General features: G+C 41.5%; 1 protein-coding gene and 1 long non-coding RNA gene across 3 annotated transcripts in view; one reads left to right on the top strand and one right to left on the bottom strand.

Annotated features, from left to right (window-relative positions):
• Positions 1-2,723: 2,723 nt before the first annotated feature.
• Positions 2,724-23,603, top strand: part of GPRIN3 (GPRIN family member 3) — a 77,356-nt gene continuing 56,476 nt past the window's right edge. The window contains exon 1 of one of the 2 annotated variants that reach the window (XM_086407798.1): positions 2,724-3,196. The gene's annotated coding sequence lies outside the window, so the exon portion shown is untranslated. Of the gene's footprint in view, positions 3,197-3,305; positions 3,328-23,603 lie in introns of those variants that run through there. The other variant, XM_086407797.1, reaches the window with a different exon arrangement.
• The window catches only part of LOC147370954 (uncharacterized), a 55,410-nt gene continuing 35,990 nt past the window's right edge, over positions 4,184-23,603 (bottom strand). The window contains exon 3 of the long non-coding RNA XR_015166237.1: positions 4,184-4,585. This is a non-coding gene — a long non-coding RNA (uncharacterized LOC147370954). The remainder of the gene's footprint in view (positions 4,586-23,603) is intronic.

Here is a 23,603-nt window from a genome sequence, read left to right as displayed (position 1 = left end):
GATATACTATTTATCATCACTCTGATAGTTATTATGTTTTGGAATTTGGTGTTATACTCAATTTTGTATGGGTTTTGAATTGCTTTATTCATCATGGAACAACGTACCCTTGAGAAGCAGAATTTTTTAAAAAAATTCTGTATTGCTGAAATGAGCCTATAACTGTGATTAGGACTTGCCTTAAGGATTACGTCAGTTCACTCAGACCAATAAGCACCTCCTAATCCTCTGCGTCCACTTCATGACCACAGTCCTAGCCATCCTCTTGGCTTTTTCATGGCCTTGGGATTTCTCTTGCTGGTATACATTTGTTATTGTCTCTTGAATGACTTTCAAGTGATTTTTTGCATTGAAAGAACTTCCCAGCAGTCTGAGAAATCAAGCAGAAGAGATGGATGAGTAAAATATAGTAGAAACTATAGGATAAGTACTAAGTGAAGCTTTGGTAGACATAATGATCCTACCAAAATAGCTAATCCCTGGAACCTCTATCTTACCTTGAATCACAAAAGGGCCTTTGCAGATATGATAAATTAAGGATTTTGAGATGGGGATATCATTCTGGGTTATCTGGATTAACCCAAAATAATCACAAGAGACTTTATAAAAGAGGGATGCAGGAGAGTCAGAGTCAGGGTAGAGGATAAAAGAGGTCTGAGTGATGTGGTCACAAGCCAAGAAAGGCAGGTGCCTCTAGAAACTGAGCAAAGAACAGTCAGGAACAGATTCTCCCCGTAGAGCTTTCAGAAGGAATACATAGCCCTGATGAACCTTTGATTTTAGCCCCATAAAACCAATTTTCAGGCATTGTACCTCAAAAACTATAAAATAATAAATTTGTGTTGTATTAAGCCACTAAATTTGTGGCAATCTGTTATAGCAACAGGAGAAAACTACTGCAGGAGACCTGGGTTTGATCCCTGGATTGGGAAAACCCCTTGGAGAAGGGAACAGGAACCCACTCCAGTATTCTTGCCTGGAGAATCTATGGACAGAGGACCCTGGCAGGCTACAGTCCATGGGGTCACAAAGAGTCAGACATGACTAAGTGACTAACAGGAAACTAATAGAGTAGTTTAATAATTTAAAAAAAAAAAAAGCCTGAGCTAGGGATCTGTCACAATCTAGCCCCTATCACGTTTTTAGTTGTGTAATATCAGGAAAATTGCTCTACCTCAGTTTCCTTTCCTGTAAAGTAAAATTATACCTGCCTTACAGAGTCATTATGAAGACAGATGAAATCATTCATACGAGCATTTTGTAAAGTATTTTGTGTTATGTAAACGTGAAGTGTAAAACTTTAAGTTAAGGCTTTCTTTTTTTTTTTTTTTCTTAACAAGGGTTGGGTATGGAATGAAGACACCCATCCTTATATGTTGCATTATAATAATTCTCAATAATCAACATGTTATTTTAAAAGTGGTAGAAATAGCCTACTGCCGGGATGGCCACCCAGCACACTTGTCACAAACTTCCCTCTATTAACCAAACTGGACATGGCGAATGTGCTTCCCTGGTGGCTCAGATGGTAAAGAATCTGCCTGCAATGCAGGGGACCTGGGTTTGATCCCTGGGTTAGGAAGATCCCCTGGAGAAAGGAATGGCTACCCACTCCACTATTCTTGCCTGGAGAACTCCATGGAGGAGCCCAACAGGCTACAGTCCGTGGGGTCACAAAGAGTCAGATACAACTGAGCAACTAACACACACACACAATGGAGTGCAACATTCTTTGTGCAAGAGCCAAGACACAGCCTTAGAATCCTTCTTAACCTACCTTTAGGAAGTTGCAATCAATCATCTAGAGCTGGCATAAAAGAAGAAATTTATTAAAATCCCTGACTTAGTGGTTTAGAAAGTTTGGTCCCTTGGCCAGCAACACAAACACCCCCTGTGAACTTGTTAGTAACCACAGATCCACAGGTCCACCCAAGGCCTACTGAGTCAGAACCTACATTTTAACAAGATCCCCAGGTGATCCCCATGAATGAGAGAATCTCTTTTGCAGTGTTTTGAATTCCAGTTATGCAGTTACTACTGTGTGACCTGAAGCAAAGTGTCTAAATCATTGAAGCTTTAGTTTTCTCATCAGTAAAGTGGAGAATATCACTCACTTCATTGGGTCCTTAAGAGAATTATAGAGACTGCATATAAGGCATTTTGCACAGTGCCTGCCAACAAATAGTCGGTGAGCATTACCTCTTTTCAGTTTCATTTGCACCATCTGCAGCTGCTAACCATACTACACATCCATTCAGTGTTGCTGGAGCCACTTTCAGTGGACGCTTTCCAAAACCATCCACGCCCAGGAGAGGGGAGTTGGGGCGGTAGGGGGCAGGGGGCAGGAACACTGTCAGCAATGCATTCTCCAAATACGCGGGGCATCATACTTTTTGCAACACCGAGGAAACCTCGGATGGTCTCCTTGGTTTCACATCTCTGCACTTGGCTCTACTGGAACCCGTGTGCTGGAGTCAAGACACAGCCATGGAGTCTGGCGACCTGCGGGTGGAGCGAGGGCCAGAATTCCTGCGGAGCTGCTCTGGGCCCCGGCCCTCTATCTTAATCTCCTTCTGAACTTTCCACCTGCTGCTGGTCTCCTTGCAGCAACACCGCAACCCGCCAGCGGGGGCCCGGATGCCCCCTGGCCCGCAGCAGCCGCCGCCGCAACCCCTTCCCGCGGGACGGAAGGCTGGGCGGGGGCGCGGCGGAGGCGGAGCTCGGCGTCCTGCTGCTGCTGCTGCTGCTGCCGCCGCCGCCGCCGGTGCTGCCGGTGCTTCGGCCGCCGCTCTCTGCGCTCCTGCCACCCCTTCCTCGGATACTCAGGCAGGGCAACACTGTCCGGCGAGGACAGATGGGCGCAGCCCGGGCCTGACGGACGAGCAGTCGGGGACGTGAACTCCCACCTCCAGTTTGGCTCAGTGCCGGGCGGCGGCGGCTGCAGTCCCGGAGTGTGGGGTGGCCCCCGCGGTCTCCGCCCGGCTCCTGCGCGCCGCCTCTGCTCTTTGCATAGTAATTTCAGTTCCTGCTAGCACCCGGCTCCCTACCGGAACAGGTCTGAAAAGGACCGCCGCTCCCGAGCCCGCTGAGGCATCGGTGTGGCGCCGGGAGCCCCTGCGTGTGATATGCGACGGGAAGCCCTTGCCAAAGCGCAGGCAGCGGCCCCGCCACGCCGGAGACAGCCGGGCAACAGCAGGTAGGTGACCGGCGGCCGCGGGAGGAGACGCCCCCCGCGCCACCTCTGCCCATCTTGCAACCCTGGGAGACCACAGCTTTGCGGTGTGCTCGGTACTGATGGGAGATGGATTCGGTCCCACATTTTGCCAGGTGATCCTTTTTGCCTGTTGCTCTCGTTCCCATCCCGTCCTGAGCTCCAGGAGGGGCAGCCTTTCGCGCAGGTGATAAATTTCTCGGCAAGGTCATTGCTCCTTTAGGCTCTGGCTTTGAAGGTAAACCGGCGAAGACGCCTGTTGTTCTTGTTCTTGAGAGAGGGGGATTTGCAATCAGGTCTGCATACTGTGAATATCCAAATAGGGGTGCGTGTGTGTATGTGTGTGTGTGTGTGTGGCAATACTACACATTTTTCTCATTTTTCTACACTTACTCCGTTTAAGGTCCGCATACTATCGTTCTATATAATATACATGCTTTTGTATGCGTGTGTATACACACATTACATACATAGTTTTTCTTGAGATAGGCAGAGAGAGAAGGGCAGGCAGAGGTTGATAAAGGGAAATCATTGTAGAGACCTGTTCAATATCTAGAGGTGAACTTTGGAACCACATTAAATCAGGGTAGACTAGAGGCTATAAACAGTTCTTTGGAGATGGATTTTAGAAAAGAAATCACTGAAAAACAGTCAACCAATACACACAAAAGATCCCTACGCCATCCAGGCAGATCCAAAAGATACAGACAAAATTTCAGACGCAACAATGGGCAGTGAAAGAGTGGGGGGGTGGGGGGAAGAAGGGGGAAGAATTTAGACACTCGAAAGTGATTTTGGCTGGTAGGAAGGCAGCAAAGTCTGGTCAGGTTTAAAGTGCTTTTTAGAGGGGCCTTGGCTTGGGGTGTAGGTAGTTCAAGGTTAAGATGATGTAAATGTCCTGAGAGAAGCATAGGCAGTGGGGAAAAGGCAATGGTTTGGAGGGGAAGGGGAGAAAGGAGGCTCTGAAAGTCATCAAGAAGCAACCACCTTTATTAAGGTATACTCTTCTTCCTGTCAAGGCAATACCTTGGATATGCTCTATCTGTTAATAAATATTTTTCACACCACATTTGTTAAAGATCCATTGGATCGTGTTTTCATTTTGTTTTTGCAAAGAATCTGGGTCATGGTGGGACTGGAGGAAACTGAAGTGTTTACAACACCAGCAAGATTTGGAGAGAGTTGATTAAGGCTTTAGCTTCATGAAATATTTACACATCTCTTGCGTGGGCTTTTGTTTGCTCTTGTTGATAATGCTGCATATTTTACTTTGATAATGCTTTGAGTGTACTTCTTCTGAATGTGCTTATTTTCCAGTTATAAACTCTTCTTTCTTTTCCATTGTGTTCACCACTGGCCTGCCCTGAGTAGCAGCTGTGGGAATAAAGATACAATGAGTCACAGTATAAAGAAGAAAATCTTCTCTGTTGCTATCTGGGAATGGCAGGAGTTTGTATTAGGGAATATTCTTTTCAAATAGGATCGCAAAGAACATCTTTCAAGAGTTTTGCTGCTTTTAGTTTATTGGCAGGGTGGGGGGTTGGTTGTTGATTCATAAACATAAAAAAAGTAGTAATTGCCATGGCAAGCCTAGATGTTATATGACTGGAATTTATTCTGGAAATAGTGCAAAGGAACTTATGAAAATCCATGCAGAATGTGTGTGTGAGACTTCACCTAATCACTAACCAGACTAATGAAAATGATGAGGACAAAATCGCAAGTGCATAGCTTCATGTGGGAAATGGAGATCTGAGGCATGGTCAGAACCCCTAACTGGAGGTCAGGGTGGGTTCCAACCAGCAGTTTTGTGTTGTTTTTTTTTTTTTAATTAATTATTTTTTGGAGGCTAATTACTTTACAATATTGTATTGGTTTTGCCATACATTGACATGAATCCACCACGGGTGTACATGTGTTGCCCATCCTGAACCCTCCTCCCACCTCCCTCCCCCTCCCATCCCTCTGGGTCATCCCAGGGCACCAGCCCCGGGCACCCTGTATCATGCATCAAACCTGGACTGGCAACCCATTTCACATATGATATTATACATGTTTCAATGCCAGTCTCCCAAACCATCCCACCCTCACCCTCTCCCACAGAGTCCAAAAGACTGTTCTAAACTTCTGTGTCTCTTTTGCTGTCTCTCATACAGGGTTATCGTTACCATCTTTCTAAATTCCATATATATGCATTAGTATACTGTATTGGTGTTTTTCTTTCTGGCTTACTTCACTCTGTATAATAGGCTCCAGCAGTTTTAAAATCTGAGTAATTTTTTAAAATTGCCTCAGTACACTTGCCCAATATACTACTTTATTTGTCCCTTCAAAACACCCTTGTTTGTGCCCTACATAAAATTGAAAGAATGTATTAGACACAGCTGTCCTTCACTATATGAATTTCCAGTCACAAAATCTGCACCCTTGAGGGAAACACTAAAATCATGGTCATAGAATCATAAAGTCATGAACGACTGGCCTTGGAGGGTCAAGACACACAATTCCAGTCCCAGATCACATTCAAGCTTTTTCAGTGGCCATTCTTTATGAGGTCACTTGTTGATTCATTTATGCCTTCTCCATATTTTTATCCTGAATTCAACATGGCCCTAGATTGTAGAATAGAAGTCTCAGCCTATAAATCTCGGGAGGGAGGGAGGAAGAGCACAGGGTGCTATGAAAGTCACATTGTGGGAGAGGAGAGGAGTAAGGACAGTTCCCAGGGATTTGAAGGATGAGGAACTAGCCTGGTAAAGAGGACAAAGAAGGGCATTCCTTGTATAGAGACCAAAATATACAGAGGCCGAAGAAGAACAAGTAGTTCTAGGTGGCTGAAAAACTGAGGCGATGAAGATGCAAAGATGGGGATAGAGAAGGAAGTGGATCCATCTTCAAACTGAAGTTCAGAAGAGCTGTTAACTCATTTGATCCAGACGAGTTAGGTAAATACATTCATACTGAGGCTCTGTGTTGTTCACATTACCCAAGTTTATCTCTTTTAAATGTCTAGTAACCATATTTACCTGAATTTATAATAGCCTGATTAAAAGGGAGATATGTCATTGAGAAAGTCAGAATTCTCTGTGCCTAAATTTCTTCATCCATGAAATGTCTACCACCTACCGTGCATATTGTGAAAATAAAAGAGAATGAGGGAATGGAGATTTCAGTTTTACAGAAATTCAGGGAATCTTATCTTTTGACCAGCAGTACTCAGGGCAAAAGAATGGAAAATACTGCATACGCCAAGCATTTAATTGTCCCAGATGACTCCACACATTGGACTACGGTAAAATGGATATCATATCATGCATCGTTTTAAAAAGTCTGAAATCTACTGCTTTAAGTGATACAAAGAAGAGATACTTCCAGTTTGCAAGTCACCTAGAGATCTACTACACAAGCATTTACACCATATTCTGAATAGCAATCAGAATATAGGGCTTCCCTTGTAGCTCAGTCAGTAAAGAATCTGCCTGCAATGCAGGAGCCCTGGGTTTGATCCCTGGGTTGGGTAGATCCTCTAGAGAAGGAAATGGCAACCTACTCTGGTATTGTTGCCTGGAGAATCCCATGGACAGAGGAGCCTGGTGGACAACAGTCTGTGGGATTTCAAGAGTCAGACCCAGCTTAGTGACTAAACCACCTTATAGCAAACTTGTCTTGAGAAAGGTAAAAAAAAAAAAATGAGTATCAAGGTGGGGGGAGAAAATAACAGCAGAATTTCTGTTTAGACTAAAATACGACTCGAAAATTGTTATTTATTTTCTATCTAAGGTTTCTTTTCTCAGTCCTACTACTTTAAGAATGCTAGACAGAAAGGCCATAACGTCAGTCACTTATCTGTTATTTTCTGCCATATTTTTTATTTCTTTTGCAATAATTTACTGGCTAAGCCTTGCTTCAAATGAATTTAATAGTTGAACTACTGAAATTATATGACATACCACAATATAGCATGATTATTTCATTTCTCGGAACACAAATATAGTCTTTGGCACAGAGCAGCAAGGGTGATCAAGTGATTGTCTTACATGGAGCAAATCTTGCTTCTGTTCTCAACAGGCTTCTTTCCTGAGTGCCTTATAGGTGTAGGCTCCCATGCTCGATACTGGCAGCTCTGTGAGGATGAATCAGACCACCTGATACTCAGAATCCCAAAAGGAAGGGATTCTGCCAGAATTTCTTTTACAGTTGCTCTGTGACTTGTCCATCATTTTAATTAAATCTGTAAATATATCTGTATGCATTTTGAGAAATTAACATCTACTGTAACTAAACAGTTATTTTAAGAAGATAAAATCAGAGAAGAAAGTGCGTTATGTGTATTTCTGAAAACTTTTGGTGGGCTTCTGTTAGCTCTTGCTGTCTTTCCTAAGCAATAAAACAATCTTAGAATTTGATATCCTCTTGAATAAACCTTTAACCAAAAGAACCATTGCCAGTTAAAAATAGAGCCTCATGTGCTTCAATTAGTTGATTTGGAAGGCAATCAATATGGAAATTCACTTTTTATAAATATGTCTCGGACTTCTCTTTCATCTTTCTCCACTTCAGAATGTTTACATTCGTGATAATCTAACTTTTTTGCATGAGACAAGTCTGGGTAATAAAAACATGTAGGGGCTGCATTTGAGTTGAAAAGGCATTTGTTAAATTTCATGGAGGAAGACATAAATACATACATATATATACATACTGTTACAATTCAAAGTACTGTCTTGAATGCCAGTGAGAAAAATTTTCATAGCTTTTGATCTGGGCATGTTACAGTTGGCAATACAATAGCAGCTTTCTAATTTTACATGCCTGTAATTAGACTGACAGCTTTATTTTGAAGCTAGCAGCATAACTGAGGGCCTGAATTATTAATTCCAGTCAGTAATAACTCACCCTTAGCTGCTGTGACCTACGGAATCTGAATCTGTAGGTAGGGCTTAGAAATCTATATTCTATAATAGTTAACAAAGGATTTTAATCGCCAGTTGTGGACACTCCTGTTTAGTGTCCAGCCTTTACTTATAAGGAAGAGGAAAGATTACAGATGCGTCCCAGAGAAGTTAATAAATTGTCCGAAACCACTGAGGCAAAACAACCTAGACCTCCGCTTTCTAGTTCACTGATTCTCTGCAAAGGAGAGGAGGAGCAGGACCTGAAGTGAGGGTCTGAGGGGCTCCTGAGTGGTAGGGGGAGGGAAATCCAATTACTCCTGCCTCTTTCTTCCTGGATTGTGAGTCAGTACAGTGATCTCTGTCTCAAGGGTCTAATGAGGCAGAAAAATTTTGAGGATCTACTGTGTGATCTGAGACCAGGCCACTTTCTTGGCCTCACAAATCAGATTCCATTTTAAAATGTTAATTCTTGGGTCCTAAACCTCGTAGATCCCTAAGCTATCCCTAGGAAGATTGCTTTAATCAGTAGTCACAGCCTGTGACACTAGCAGAACCAAGCAAATCCTGAAAAAACTTAAGACTAGAGAGTGAAAATCTATAAAGTCACAAGCACCTTGAAGGACCTCAGGACTGCTGCTAATTCAGTAATGGAAAGCTGGACAGAGACCTCAGAGCTCCTTAAAAAATCACATTTGCATCTACTAATTTTCTGGAGGGAAAGGAGTTAGAATACCTTTTTTTTTTTAAGCCTGAATTGCATACGGCCCAACAAAGTAAGAGATCTAGTTTAGGGGGTATTAATCAAGATGGTTTATGTGGATAGCTTCTTGATTTTGTTTTTTCAGAATATTGACTTCTAAATAGACTCAAATTAAGCGAACCATATTGTGTCTATGGGAGACTCTTTCTTTATAACATAAAGCTTGGAGTAAATGAAATGCTTGAGGGAGTTAACTGTTCAGCGTATTTTCTGAGTAATAAGAGCATCTTTTTGTTTGAATTCTTGTTGAAATTTTTTCTGAAATCTAATACCCTATGCTTGTATGTCTGCCTTAATAAGGACAATATGGCAAATATTATCAGGATTCAGAATTTTGTATTGCCTCTGGGTTTTTATTCTGAATTATATCTGTGTAGGACAGGGCTGCTGAATATAACATAGGATTTTTGAACTGTTTTTTATTCATTCTGATGTGTGTTTTCTCATGATGTACTTTAAAAACTTTTGTTGTTGTTCAAAAATGCAAAAGATGTTTGATTCATTGTGGGTGTTACTTTGTTGGACTTTGATCTTTGCTTTTGCCGTTACATCATTTTGGAACGCTTACTTCATCTGAAATTAGTTTCTCAATCCCCTCAAAACATGGTTTAAAGCTCATTTAATTCAGCAAACTCTCCATGCTTCTTTAGACCTGTTTCTAAGTACTATTTTATACATGAATTTGTAATTTATCCTTACTTGTGTTATTCTCTAAGCATGCCTTACTTTGAATCCTATAAATGATTTCTCCTTGAAATAGGCAAGCAAAAAATGAAGTGACTAGAATTTTTATGCTAATGAGATTTTTAAATCAGAGCTAAGGTTAATAAATCGATGTACATTTCCCCCTGCATCCTTGAATGAGTAAAAATTGCTTATGACAGATGAGTGTAGAGGACTGGCCTTGTTTTCGTGTTGAACAAGTTCTGAAATCAGTCTGAGAACAGAAAGAAATCTGTCAGTGTCAGGGTCAGGGGCTAAGCTCCGACTGAGTGAAAATGCCTCTGCCTTTCCTTTCACTTGGGGGGTGATTTCTTGTCTGCATATGTAGATTCACAGAGCAGGAGAGTCCTTTGTCATTAGCATCTGAGGGGCCTGGTGTGCTTCACTTAAACCTCTCAGACAGGTTTGAGGATGTATGTGTGTGCTAAGTTACTTCAGTCAGATTCTTTAGCGCTGAGCCACCCAGGAAGCCTGAGAATGTAGGTACTAGATCAGAAATTGAAAACTGGCCAACAGGAAGATCATGTTCTATCTGATCTGCAGGTATTTCTTTTTAATTAAGCCAATATTTAAAAATAAGAAGATCTATTATAAAAATGAAACACCAACCCACACTCTCTAAGCCAGAGTTGACTACAGTATGTGCCTTTATTACACCTCAGACTATATTACACTTCAGTCTTTATTACACTTCAGACCCCACTGCTCCCTATTGTCTCCCTGACACTGAAACTGCGTATAATCCCTTGTACTCAACAGCTTCGCTTAATTGTGCGAGCTATAGGTACTGGGTTCTCAAAGCCTGAACTAGATGTTTTCTGAGTCCCACTGAGCTCTCCAGTGCTCTGAGTGTGTTCATGAAATTGATGGGCCTCTACAGAGTAGAGAGATTATTGTGCAGTGTGTAGTTAATTCCTATACACTCTCATGAGAATCTAAACAGTTCTCATCATCAAAATATGTAAATTCTGTGAAAGGGTAATGAATGCAAACTGAGTTGACCTGGTCTGTTAAGAACAGACTAGTGGAAATTTTTGTTTGCTTGCATGCTTTTTATGGTACCACATTGGAAAATATAAAACAAAGAAGCAAAAAGTTTGATCAGTTATCAGTTTACATTGGGTTGCTTTATGTATTGAAGTACAGTTGAATTATAATATTGTGTTAGTTTAAGGTATACAGTAAAGTGATTCAGTTATGTGTGTGTGTGTGTATTCCTTTTCAGATTCTTTTTCCTTCTGGGTTATTACAAAATATTCAGTATAATTCCCTGTACTCTATAGTAGGTCCTTGTTGGTTAGCTTCATATATTTTTAATGCACCATATCTTTGTTTTATTCACAACTCTTTCTGTAGACTCTACACATGTGTAGCCTCCTAAAAGCGCAAAGCATATCTCAAGCTTTCAGTGGATGGTGTTTGGTAGACTGGGCAGTTGAGAGTAAACTGTCAGGGGTGGTATTGACTTGTGTCCCAGTTTGTGACTGTGTCTGTGCAACTGAGGAAGGGTCATCTAATGACGGTCGCTGGTAACGATTCCAACCCGTGGCCACAGCGGCCCGAATCCCTGTGCAGTCTGACCACTACACTGTGTGGAACTGCTCTGTTAATATGGCTGAAAATGAAGTGACCCTGTCAGTGTTGATTTATTCATGCTGCAAATAAAAGCAAATGCCCTTTGGAGACAACAGGCAGAAAACGCAGGCAGAGCCCTGAAGTAGACAAAGCTCTTCCCAGCTCTCTGAAATCTCTGCTACTTTCTCAACTTCAGCTGCCACTCTCCTTCCTCGTGCATACTTCATGCCTGCCACCCCCACATCGTGCCTCCCACTTTACTTCTAAAAACATCCTCGCACCTAATTATTAATCCCAAAGTGTCGGTGCTTCGGCAGCTTCACTCCAAGAAGACAATGCTGAGAATAGTATCAATGGAGGCCAACAGAGGACACGGTGCCACATCAACTGTATGCTTCCTTGGGACAAGAGTGCATTTCCTTCTAGAATATTGTCTGTCCTTAAGTAATAGGCATCATATCCCCTGAAGTATATTGATAATATATATAAAACCAGAGGTGCCCAGTGACTTAAATTGACTGACACTAAAACTTTTATGGTCTCTTATGAAACTATCCTCCTTTTCCCCTGGTGGTTATTTTGACGTTTAAAATTGCAGCGATGGGCTTTTAAAGATCATCCCTCTGGGGTTTGTGGCTTTTGAGTGCTGGGTCCAGGTCTCAGGAGGGATGATAAAAGTTAGTAATCTGAATTGGACTGGGTTGAGGGTACATCAGCACTTCCGTTTGGTAAATCAAATAAAAACATTCCTCAAACTGGAAATAGGAATCGAGTTAGGAGCTGAAGTACAGAATGTGAGAAGGGATTGGCAGAAGGCCCTGATTTAAGGAAGACGGATGTTTGGTTCATTTGGTAAGTTGGATATTGAGTACTTCATAAGTAAGACCCTATGCTATGTGCTAGGGATTCATAGTTGGATAAAACGTAGTCTGAATTCTCAAATAATTCCCAGACTACTGGATTAGATAAATTTATTGATCAATGTGGCTCAGCAAAGTGACAGTGAGCTCTTTTCCTGTCAGGATCTCCAGGAATTCCCCTAGTCGCCTAACAACCAGGCTCCTTTCTCAGTCCCAACCACACACACCCCCGTGCCTCCCTCTTCCTTACTTAGGCCCTAGTGATTCAGATCACTTTCCATCCATCTTCACAGCTTCACTACCTGTTCATCACACCTGGGTTCCTTTTTTCCCCAGCCAGGCCAGCATGGAAACTGGAAGTCTTTCCCCCCCCACTATACTTCCTTCATGAATTTGAAAATAAAAATGTAGACACATGTATTTTCAACTTTATCCTGCTAAAAACAACTAAGAAACAGAAGATCACAAGAGTGACCAAGATGGGGAAGAGAGAAGATCAAGAAATCTTCTGAGTTTCTGCTGGTAGCTAGTCTGAATACTGTAGGGAGTTTCTTCCCCATGAGTATATAAGAAACTCTGTGTAACTCCATCCCCTTCTCTTTTCTCTATTCAGGAAAATATCTACAAATGCAAGTGAGGTGAATAAGAGTAACATTATTATAGAAGTGACTTTATTATCGAGATCAGCATGGTTGACATTAGAAAGAACTGCTTTAATTATTCTTTTAAGAAATCATTTACTGTCATTGATACTTTATCTTTGCTCATAAACTGTTTGTGATACACTAGTGAATTATTAGATGGTTTAAAGGTCATGGTTTTAGAGTATTGCTTAGATTCTCAGGGTTCACGTCCACCCTGGGGGGATGACTTTGAGTTAGATCATTACTGGGTCGTGTACCCACTTCAGGGCACTGAAAATACCTGGCTGTTTTCATAGTTGCCTGGCAAAATGCCTCATACCCTCATGCTGTCTTTTGTTTCTAAGGTGGTGCTCATCACTTTCCCCTGGTTTTCCTCCTCGGAGTTAGGACCCTGGAAGTTCCAATGGTAATCCACGTCTCTGCAAAGCCCTGGTGAATGAGCCCATCTCTGTGTGCTTGCCCCTACTTACAGAACTTCCTAGCCTTGTTGCCTAGAAGGCAGTAGTGCAGGGAGAAGGGGGACGGTACCTGGATTACAGAACTAATGATGATGAGTGGAGAGAACAAAAGGCCAGCCGGACACAAGAGAGAAGAGGAATTTAAGTGGGATAAATAGGAGCAAGAGACCAAAGGACCCACTCTGGCCACTTTGTCATCTTGGTTCCGGCGCATGAGAGAATGGACTACATTTCTTTTTATCTATTTGCTTTCCACTGTAAGGAAACTAAACATGAGCAGATTATACTGTGCTTAGTCTCTCAGTTGTGTCCTACTCTTCACGTCCCCATGGACTGTAGCCTGCCAGACTCATCTGTCTACGGGGATTCTCCAGGCAAGAATACTGGAGTGAGTTACCATGCCCTCCTCCAGGGAATTGTCCCAACCCAGGGATCGAACCCAAAACTCCCACGTGGCAGGTGGATTCTTTACTGTCTGAGCCACCAGGGAAGTTTATAGGTTGGTATAATTAATGACCTCCAGCTCTTTCAAAACTTCATTCTTTAGGCTCGTCTGCCAATAACATCTGCTAAACTCATTTCTCATTTAAACAAATCTATGAGGTTTGGACTTTCCTGGTGGGTCAGTGGTAAAGAATCCACCTTCCCTTGCAGGAGATATGAGTTCAATCCTCGGGTCAGGAATCCTCTGGAGAAGGAAATGCCAACCATTCCAGTATTCTTGCCTGGGAAATCCCACAGACAAAGAGCCTGGCAGGTTACAGTTCATGGGTTCGCAAAGAGCTGGACATGACTGGGCGACTACACAACAACATAGGTTTGTATAATACTATTATCTCCCCCATTTTGGAGAGGAGGAAACAGATTAAAAAACATCCCCAAAGTCCCTCAGATACTAAGTGATGGAGCTGAGAATCCAGAGTTGTCTAACTTTAAAGGCTACACCCTTTACCACTATGCTATATACCTTGCAATATTTTACTATGAACGTTATTAATACTGTGGGTCAAAATATTAGGAATGGACAGGATCTTACAGTCTGCTTTTTCCTATCTCAGATTTCATTCTGTGTTATTTAAAAAGAAAATATGAAAGCTTCTAGATCAGTGATAAGTCATTCTTTTAGCAAACAGGGTGAGCTCAAGGACAAACATTTTAAGTTAAAACTTCATAAGTCATAGTATAGGCAGAAAAATTGCAGAACAAAATGTCTTTTCAGAATATCCAGGTGACACATATGTCATACAAACAACATCTTTGTTTCTTGAAAGAAAAACCAAATATATTCTACGCAGTCACAGGTTTACACATGTGCGCATACACACATATAACAAGAAAGAAAACCGGGCAAGTCTGTGTTTAGCTTCACCTCTGGACTTTGGACCTAGAAACTATTTATAGAACTAGTGTTTCCGTGATTGAGGTTTTAATCACAGACAGTCATTTACTTATGAAAGTGAGCAATTCCTTATTATAGTTTGCCGCTAAGTGTTCTATTTGCAGACTGAAAGATGAACAAAAGGTAATCTATGCACAGGAGGCCCATTTGAGACAAGTTTCTTCTTAAAACTCTATTTCTAATAAACTAATGGTACGTGACAGGAGGATGAGTATACATAGATTTGTCTGTTTTGAACATGAAAATTCACTCATTGCTTTAAAGTCATGATTGCTGCTTTAATTTTTTTAATATTAAAAATAAGCAATTGATTTTTTTTCTAGTTAAAAATAAAAACAAAACAGAAGTCCCCTGCAGGCACTAGGCTTATTGCTGGACTCTTAGCTTCAATCTGGAATGTCTTTACCACTTGGTGTTGTTTCAAAACCCAAAGTCTTTGTTCCAGAGTGTGGCACAGTAGAATGCACTGCTTTCCAAAGTGCGAGAGGTTTCTACCAGTGACCTGTGAGATGAGCTTAGGTAGTATACATATTTACTTTGTATTGAATAGTTACAAATTTATCTTGAAAGAAAAAAGAGTAAATTGTAAAGTATATAATTTTAAATATGCTATATGAAAAATATATCACTGATACAACAAACCTGTGACTTTACAGGTACCATTTCCTAAGGCTGGGCTAGTATTTTTAACTAGTGCACCAGTTACATTCAATTGAATGAAAAATATTAAGTAAAAAATCATTTAGATAAGAGGGCTTCCCTGGTAGCTCAGTTGGTAAAGAATCCACCCGCAATGCAGAAGACCCTGGTTTGATTCCTGGGTTGGGAAGATGTGCTGTAGAAGGGATAGGCTACCTATTCCAGTTTTCTTGGGCTTCCCTTGTGGCTCAGCTGGTAAAGAATCTGCCTGCGGTGTGGGAGACCCGGGTTTGATCCCTGAGTTGGGAAGATCCCCTGGAGAACAGAAAGGCTACCCACTCCAGTATTCTGGCCTGAAGAATTCCATGGGGTCACAAAGAAAACTATTAAGTAAAATATTTTGTAAATGAAAATATTAAGTGAAAAATCATTTAGATAAGAAGTACATAAACCAGAAATCATGAGAGAGGTACACAAATGTCGCAATCTGTGCAGGTGGTATATGAAACCATTGCCCTACGCAGTGCCCTAGGGCAAATGTCATTGCCCTAGGCATCTCAGATTCTCTCTAGGAATGAGAAGGCTGGTCCAGAAATCCCTAAGATCAACTCTAGCTCTAAAGCCCAATTATTTTTAACAGGCTTGCATTTTTTTCTTTATCCTTGGGCCCATTTACTGAATTTTAAGTCTTTCAGCCTTTTCCAGATCTTAAAGACACCCTTCTTAACTGCCCCCCTCCTCTGTCAGCACCAAGCACTCATGCATTCATTCATTTATGCCGGGTACTCCTGAAACAAATATTCTATGGAGAACGTACATCCTAGGTAATGTGGGCAAACAAGAAAGCTGCGCAATTCTATACCCTTGACTTCATTCTTAAATGAGTATACATGTCTGTGGTTCCCACTAAAGTTAAAACCCTCAGAAACGCTGGACTTACGTCATAATCTTTTCTTTGTACTTCCTGAATGACTAAGAGATCCTCAATGGAAAGTCCCTTCATTGATAAAAGCACATTATCAAGGCTCATATTACAAATTTAAAACATGTGCTGTATAAATCCTGAGTAGGATTATATATGAGAATAGACAAAAAGGACTTTCTATATTTCATAGCTAGAATGGTCTAATGCTTGGGCCATTTTGAACACGAAGGGAAAAATACAGTACTTTTTTTTTTTTTTTAAACTTTACATAATTGTATTAGTTTTGCCAAATATCAAAATGAATCCGCCACAGGTATACATGTGTTCCCCATCCTGAACCCTCCTCCCTCCTCCCTCCCCATACCGTCCCTCTGGGTCGTCCCAGTGCACTAGCCCCAAGCATCCAGTATCGTGCATCGAACCTGTTCTGTAAAGGGTAATACAGTTGGTTGTCTAGACATTTTTACAGGTCTGAGTGAAATGAGGAATTTTAACACGTCAGGTGTTTTTTAATTCAGTGACACTGAGGGAGGAATTGAGTTTCAGCAGTGTTTACTGTTTTTCTGTATAATTTACCTGCAAACACATGATACTTAGTCACTTATCGTGTCTGACTCTGCGACCCCATGGACTGTAACCCTCCATGCTGCTCTGTCCATGGAATTTTCCAGGCAAGAATACTGGAGTGGGTTGCCACTTCTACTCTAGGGGCTCTTTTCAACCCAGGGATTGAACCTGCGTCTCCTGCATTGGTGGGCGGATTCTTCACCACTGAGCCACCTGGGAAGCCCAAACACATAGTTATGGTGTAACTATTATTATCACTAGTTTTCTTTGGGAATTTGTCCTTGAGAAACGTTTGAGAAAGTATTGTAAAGCACCTGAGTGTGGTGAGTAGAAATTGTCACAAACATCTGTGTGATGTCAGTAGAGTTCTTTTATGCTTGCCAGCAATTCATAAGATTTTCCTGTACTGGTAAAAAGGATATAGCTGTGGTTTCCTGCTGGGGTTTCTATATAATAGTGAGAAAAGCATCAGAGGATCAGTTCGTTGTGGTCGTTCATGCACTGCTGTTCTTTTCTTTTTTGCAAAAAAACAGGAAGTTGAAGTTTACTCTTTACTCAGTTCAATTATGTTTAATAAGGACTTATCCATGTCCTCCTGTAAAAGAGGATATAAAGATGAAAAATGCCTTTAAAGACCATAAACTCTTAATATTAAGAAAAAGTAAAGAGGTTGATGTACATACATTGTGATTAAAAACTGTGAAATTGTTATCAAAAGTTTAACGTTTATGTTTTATCTTAGCATATATAAGATTCCAAGTGTCACACTGAAACATATTTTGAAGAAACAGCTAGTTAAACAGGTGATTTTTAATGCTAGTAGTTACACCAAAGTTCAAATTATAGTAGTTTCTTAGTTCTGTATTCTCTAGTGATAGCCCAAAATCTTGATTTCCTAGCCCAGTAATTTTGAGGAGAATTGGGCAGAAGAGCATAGTCCAAGTCCTTTTCTCAAAGACAAAGTAAAATGATGTACTTAGATTTAATAAATCAGTATGATTACACTTAACACTATTATACATTTAAAAAGAAAGAAAGCCATGCACAAAAAGAACATTTGTAACCAAGTATGTATTCTGAATGGGGCTTTCCAGGTGGCTCAGTGGTAAAGAATCCGCCTTCCAATGCAGGAGAGGCAGGAAATGTGGGTTTGATCCCTGGATTGGGAAGATCGCCTGGAGGAGGGCATGGCAACCCACTGCAGTATTCTTGCCTAGAGAATCCCATGGACAGAGAAGCCTGGTGGGCTACAGTCCATGGGGTCGCAAACAGTCAGACATGACTGAGCGACTGAGTGTGCATACACATATATTCTGAATAAAAATGATTTAATGGAAACTGTATCAGTTAGGAAAGCAGTACTGTATGGTACTGAGCACACCGAAGAATTGATGCTTTTGAACTGTTGTGTTGGAAAAGACTCGAGAGTCCCTTGGACTGCAAGGAGATCCAACCAATCTATCCGAAAGGAAATCAGTCCTGGGTGTTCATTGGAAGCACTGATGCTGAAGCTGAAACTCCAATACTTTGGCTCCCTGATGCAAAAAACTGACTCATTCGAAAAAGACCCTGATGCTGGACAAGATTGAAGGCAGGAGGAGAAGGGGATGACAGAGGATGAGATGGTTGGATGGCATCACCGACTCAATGGACATGAGTTTGAGTAAACTCCAGGAGTTGGTGATGGTCAGGGAGGCCTGGCGTGCTGCAGTCCCTGGGATCGCAAAGAGTCGGACATGAGTGAGCAACTGAACCGACTCACCACTATGGTGATATGGAATAATGGGTTTATTATAAATTTTAGACCTTGCACAATTGTGGGAGCTTATAGAAAAGTTTATGAAAAGTAGTTGCTTTTGCATCTGGTATTGGGTCTGAAGTCATCATAGGTTAACAGAGCTGGTGTGTGTTGTGTGTGTGTTAGTCAGTCATGTCTGACTCTTTGTGACCCTGTGGATTGTAGCCCGCCAGGCTCCTCTGTCCACAGAATTCTCCAGGCAAGAATACTGGAGTGGGTAGCCATTTCCTTCTCCAGGGGATATTCCTGATCCAGGGATGGAATCCGTGTCTCCTGAATTGCAGGCAGATGCTTTGCCATCTGAGCTACTAGGGAAGCCCTAACAGAGCTGGTAGTGGGAAGAAAAGCTGGATGTTAAGTGAGGATGGGCAAAGGCACACTGGAAGCTATGTCGGACAACTGTCCCATCCAGTCCCAGTGATCTGGGAGAACTGTAGAAGGAGCTGGCACTCTGCATTGCAAAGCTGTTTGTGCACCTGGCCCAGAAGGTGAAGATGGGGATCTGTGTGCTCAGTCATGTCCAATTCTTTGTAACCCCATGGACTGTAGTCTGCCAGGCTCCTCTACCCATGGGATTTTCCAGGCAGGAATACTGGAGCGGGTTGCCGTTCCTTCTTCATGGGATGTGGATTTGGTGGGAGGCAAAGAACCACAACCTGGCTGCTACTTGACTTCACCAAGGTGAGCTGGAAGATCTGTGCCAGCACCTGTTGCACCACATGGCCCTTCTGAGAGTTGTAACACTACTGCTTCACTTCTGCCTTCCAAAGCTCACCTAGATTTTCCTTGTAGCCAAGTGTAATGAAGAAACATTTAGAGAAGAGAATTCTGGAAATGGGTTTCCATCTAAACTAAATTGGCAACTGGTACAAAACCATCACGGAAACTAGTCAATAAATAGAGAAATGTCTACGGTCAGACAGCCCCTTGTTTTTGAGTTCTGTGAGAATCCTTTAAACTGAAGGACTCAGGTTCCAGTCTGCTCATGGATTATGTTTAAGATGTTTTCTTCTATTTATACAAATTTTCTTCTGTGTGCAACTATGAGTTGTTGGTTTACTTACACTCAAAGACTAAAGCTTCAAAAGTAGTATCTATTAAAAAAAAAAGTTCCTGGATTCATGTCATTTAAGCCACTGAGCTCATCACTTCAAAATATATATCATCTTGCAATACAGAAGTTAATGAGATTAACTCAGCACATGGCTGAATGATGTAATGATGAACATATTTTCTGCCACAATAGATTCCAAACTCCATTTTTAGATTTCCGTAGGTGCTGCAGAAGGTTCATATAATATAATGTTACAGAAAAGAAAAGGTTCATTTAGAGATAAGCTGCCTTCTCCACCTCTTTGCAACCCCATGGACTGTAGCCCACCTGGCTCTTCTGTCATGGGATTCTCCAGGCAAGAATACTGGAGTGGGTTGCCATTCCCTTCTCCAGGGGATCTTCCCGACCCAGGGATCAAACCTGGGTCTCCTGCATTGCAGGCAGATTACCATCTGAATCACCAGGGAAGCCCAATGCAGCATGTGTCATTTGCCTATTGCTGCAAATCTCTGCACTGGGTTAGGGTGACAGTGCGCTGGCACCCCACTCCAGCACTCTTGCCTGGAAAATCCCATGGACGGAGGAGCCTGGTGGGCTGCAGTCCATGGAGTCGCTAAGAGTCGGACACGACTGAGCGACTTCACTTTCACTTTTCACTTTCATGCATTGGAGAAGGAAATGGCAACCCACTCCAGTGTTCTTGCCTGGAGGATCCCAGGGACGGGGGAGCCTGGTGGGCTGCCGTCCATGGGGTCGCACAGGGTTGGACACGACTGAAGCGACTTAGCAGCAGCAGGGCTATACATACAAAGGTGGCTAAGATTTACTCCGTGTGCGTGCTCAGTCACTTCAGTCACGTCTGACTCTTTGAGACCCTGTGAACTGTAGCATGCCAGGCTCCTCTGTCCATGAGAGTCTCCAGGCAAGAATACTAGAGTGAGTTGCCATGCCCTCCTCCAGAGGATCTTCACAACCTGGGGGTCAAACCTACGTCTCCTGCATCTTCTGCATTGCAGGCAGATTCTTTACTGCTGAGCCACTGGGGAAGCCCAAGATTTACTTCTTACCAAGAATAAATCTGTAATCTAGTGGGAGAGATAATACAGAGATTCAAGTGAGGGAGAGCAAGTGTTTAATGTGGGCCTAATATGGAAATAGAAATATTCTGGTTCTAAAAAGATGAAGTGTTAAAATACTGTCCCACACTATGCATATAGAATGACAAGGACAAAACAAAAACTTGACAATACCAAGTGTTGGCAAAGCTGTGGTATAACTGGAACTCTCACATGTCACCAATAGGAATACAAAATGGTACAGGGACTATGGAACGTATTTTGGCGGTTGCTTATAGAGTTAAACATTCAGTTACCCCATGATCTGGCACCTCCACTCCTATTAACTTAAGTGAAATTAAAACCTACAGTAACCCAAAGATCTATTTCTAGTGGCTTTATTCATAATTGCCATAACAAGACATACTGAAAATATAGCTCAACTAGAGAATGTATAACCAATCAGTGGCACACTTGTGCAATGGAATACTATCCAGCAGTGAAAAGGAAGAAATTATCGATACAACCAACAGCACAGATGAATTTCAAATATATTATGCCAAATAAAGAAGGCAGTCTGAAATAGCTCTGTACTTTTACTGTTACATGACAATCTGGAAAAAGCAAAGTCAGAAGTGGAAAACAAATGAGTGGTTAAGAGTGGGGGAGAATTTGACTCCAAATGAATGGTCAACAGTCAAGGACTTTCTTTGGGGAATGACAGGATAGTTTTGTATCTTGACTGTGGTGGTGGTTATACAGCATTTATCAAAACACATAGAATTGTACCCCCCAAAAGTAAATATTACTGTACATATTTTTTTTAATTCTTAAAAAAATAAATTCAGCTTTGAATCATGGTCCATAGTTTAGCATCCTCTTTGTTCTGAGATCAGAAAATCAAGCCATATGGAGAAGATGCTAATCCTATTCTCTGTTTATTGACATAGAAAAATGTGCAGACTGAACAGATTTGTGCTCTGATGTCCAGAAATCTTGGGTTAGTTTAGATCTCAAAACTCTCTTTAAATGGATGGAGGCAGGGATCATGGGGCCCTGAATATCAGCTAAGAATTCTGTTGCCAAAAATGCTGTTACGTTAACCATATGGTGGATGTAGGTGAGGGTATTGTGCGCTTGCTGTGTCTTCTACTGGCTGTGTGTGAATGGGCTATGACCCCTTCTCTCACCATATCTCACGTTCACAGACCCTGAAGGTGACTGTTCACTCCAATCTAATTTATTAAGGTCTTATAAAGGAAGTGCTAAACTACATGCTGTGAGCACTAATACCGAGCTACTTAGAGTCTATATCAAAAATGGAGCTTACAACCTAGGGTGAGAGATAAGACATGATAAATCCTGTAATAAAGGTCTTCTCACTGGACTGTGGCTGTTGAGAGATGGAAGTCACCACTTCCTGCCAGGAGTATCAGAAAGGTTTACTTTGAGGAGAAGATGGTGTTTGTCCTGAACTTTGAGATTCTTAGTTCCTAAGGTCTTTGAGAAATGGGTCTTTTCTATCTTATTTACTAGTTTCTTCCATATTTCATCCAGTCCCTGATACACTATGTTTTATTGATACATCAATGTTTTAAAATTAATAAATGAAATAAAAGACAGAGGTGGAGAGCACACACCAGGGGGACATGGGCTGAGCACAGAAATTCAGGCAAATGCTTGAGAGATGCATGTTTGAGAAACTGAGAGTTGTTCTGTCTGGCTGGAGTATTAGGGGGCTTGTGGAAACCAATGTGGTGAAATCAAAATGGTGTTGAAATCAAACTGGAGGTATTCTTCAGTGAATGTTAAATAATATGAACATGTTTCAGTATAGGAAGCCTCTGAAGGATTCTAAGCTGAAAGTGAAGTGATCAGTCTTTTAAGATAATGTCATTTGACAGTGATTATAAGACAGTGACTATTACTGATTATATAAGCTGTATTGAAGCAAAGCAAAAAAACCATACCTTAGGCACCTATACCAGCTCAAGCATGACTTGGAGAGCTCAAGGGTTGGAAGATCGAAACTGGAAAACAAGAGTCAGAAGCCCTGGGATCAATTCCTAACTCTGCTTCTGAGCTATGGTATAAATCACAGAAGTTCCTGAAGCCTTACTCTTTTTAATCTGTAAGGTTAATGTGGAAATTATAAGAAAGAATATCTGTGGGAGCTTTGTATATTCAAAAGAGCTATATAAATGTGAGAAGTATTGTTATTTGAGTCTTGGTTATAGGCAGGAAAGTTGCAAATATTTCTGGCAGAGCTGTGACAGGAGTTGGGGACTGCATGATTATAGGGGATGAGGGATCTGAAGCTGTCAAAACCGTTCCAGGATTTTAAGCCAGACCTGGCTGGGTGACCACTGGTGCTATTAATAGGAACAGAGATGTCAAGAGGGAAAGTTCATTTTGGCAGAATGATGTCGAATATGGGATAGCCAAATTCACCATCCAGTCGCTGTACCATGTTGAGTTTGGGATACTGGCATAACATGCAGGTACGCAGTTGTAAAATGTAGGAGGATGGGAGAGTGGGGAAAAGTGGTGCCTGTAAAGAAGTTACAGCTATTAGATCAGCACCATTAGATACTCTAAGTGTGAAAGAGATTTCCAAGGACAGGAAAGAAGAGGACTAAAGAGAAAAATTCCTGATAAAACCCATGTTTAAGGGTCAGAAAAGGAAACAGTTTCATCTAAGGCTACAAAGGGACTGTCCAAAAGTGGAAATGAAAGTCAACTAGGAAGAATGTCAGAAGGGTTCAGTGGTGAAAACCATGCCTGGAGTTCTCGGCAGATGAGTAATAAAATTCAGTTTCCTTATTTTAAAATTAATAAAGTAATACTTTCCTTGCTGGCTTATTGTGGAAAATAAATAAGACTTAGAGCAATATCTTATACATAATAGTCTTAAAATACGAGCTGTTATTATAGCATTTCTATTGCTATTAGAAATGAAGTCTCATTTTCAATATCTTTTAGGAATTAAAAAAAAATGTAATTACCCAGGCCTTGTGAGTTTTGTGTGTGTCGTGTTCCT

This window comes from Bos grunniens, chromosome 6 (genome assembly GCF_055505025.1).
Source record: "Bos grunniens cultivar Pamir isolate PY7600 chromosome 6, Bosgru_T2T1.0, whole genome shotgun sequence".
Classification (NCBI taxonomy): domain Eukaryota; kingdom Metazoa; phylum Chordata; class Mammalia; order Artiodactyla; family Bovidae; genus Bos; species Bos grunniens.
Note: the sequence above shows the minus strand (reverse complement) of the source record. Positions and strands in the feature narration are given on the sequence as shown.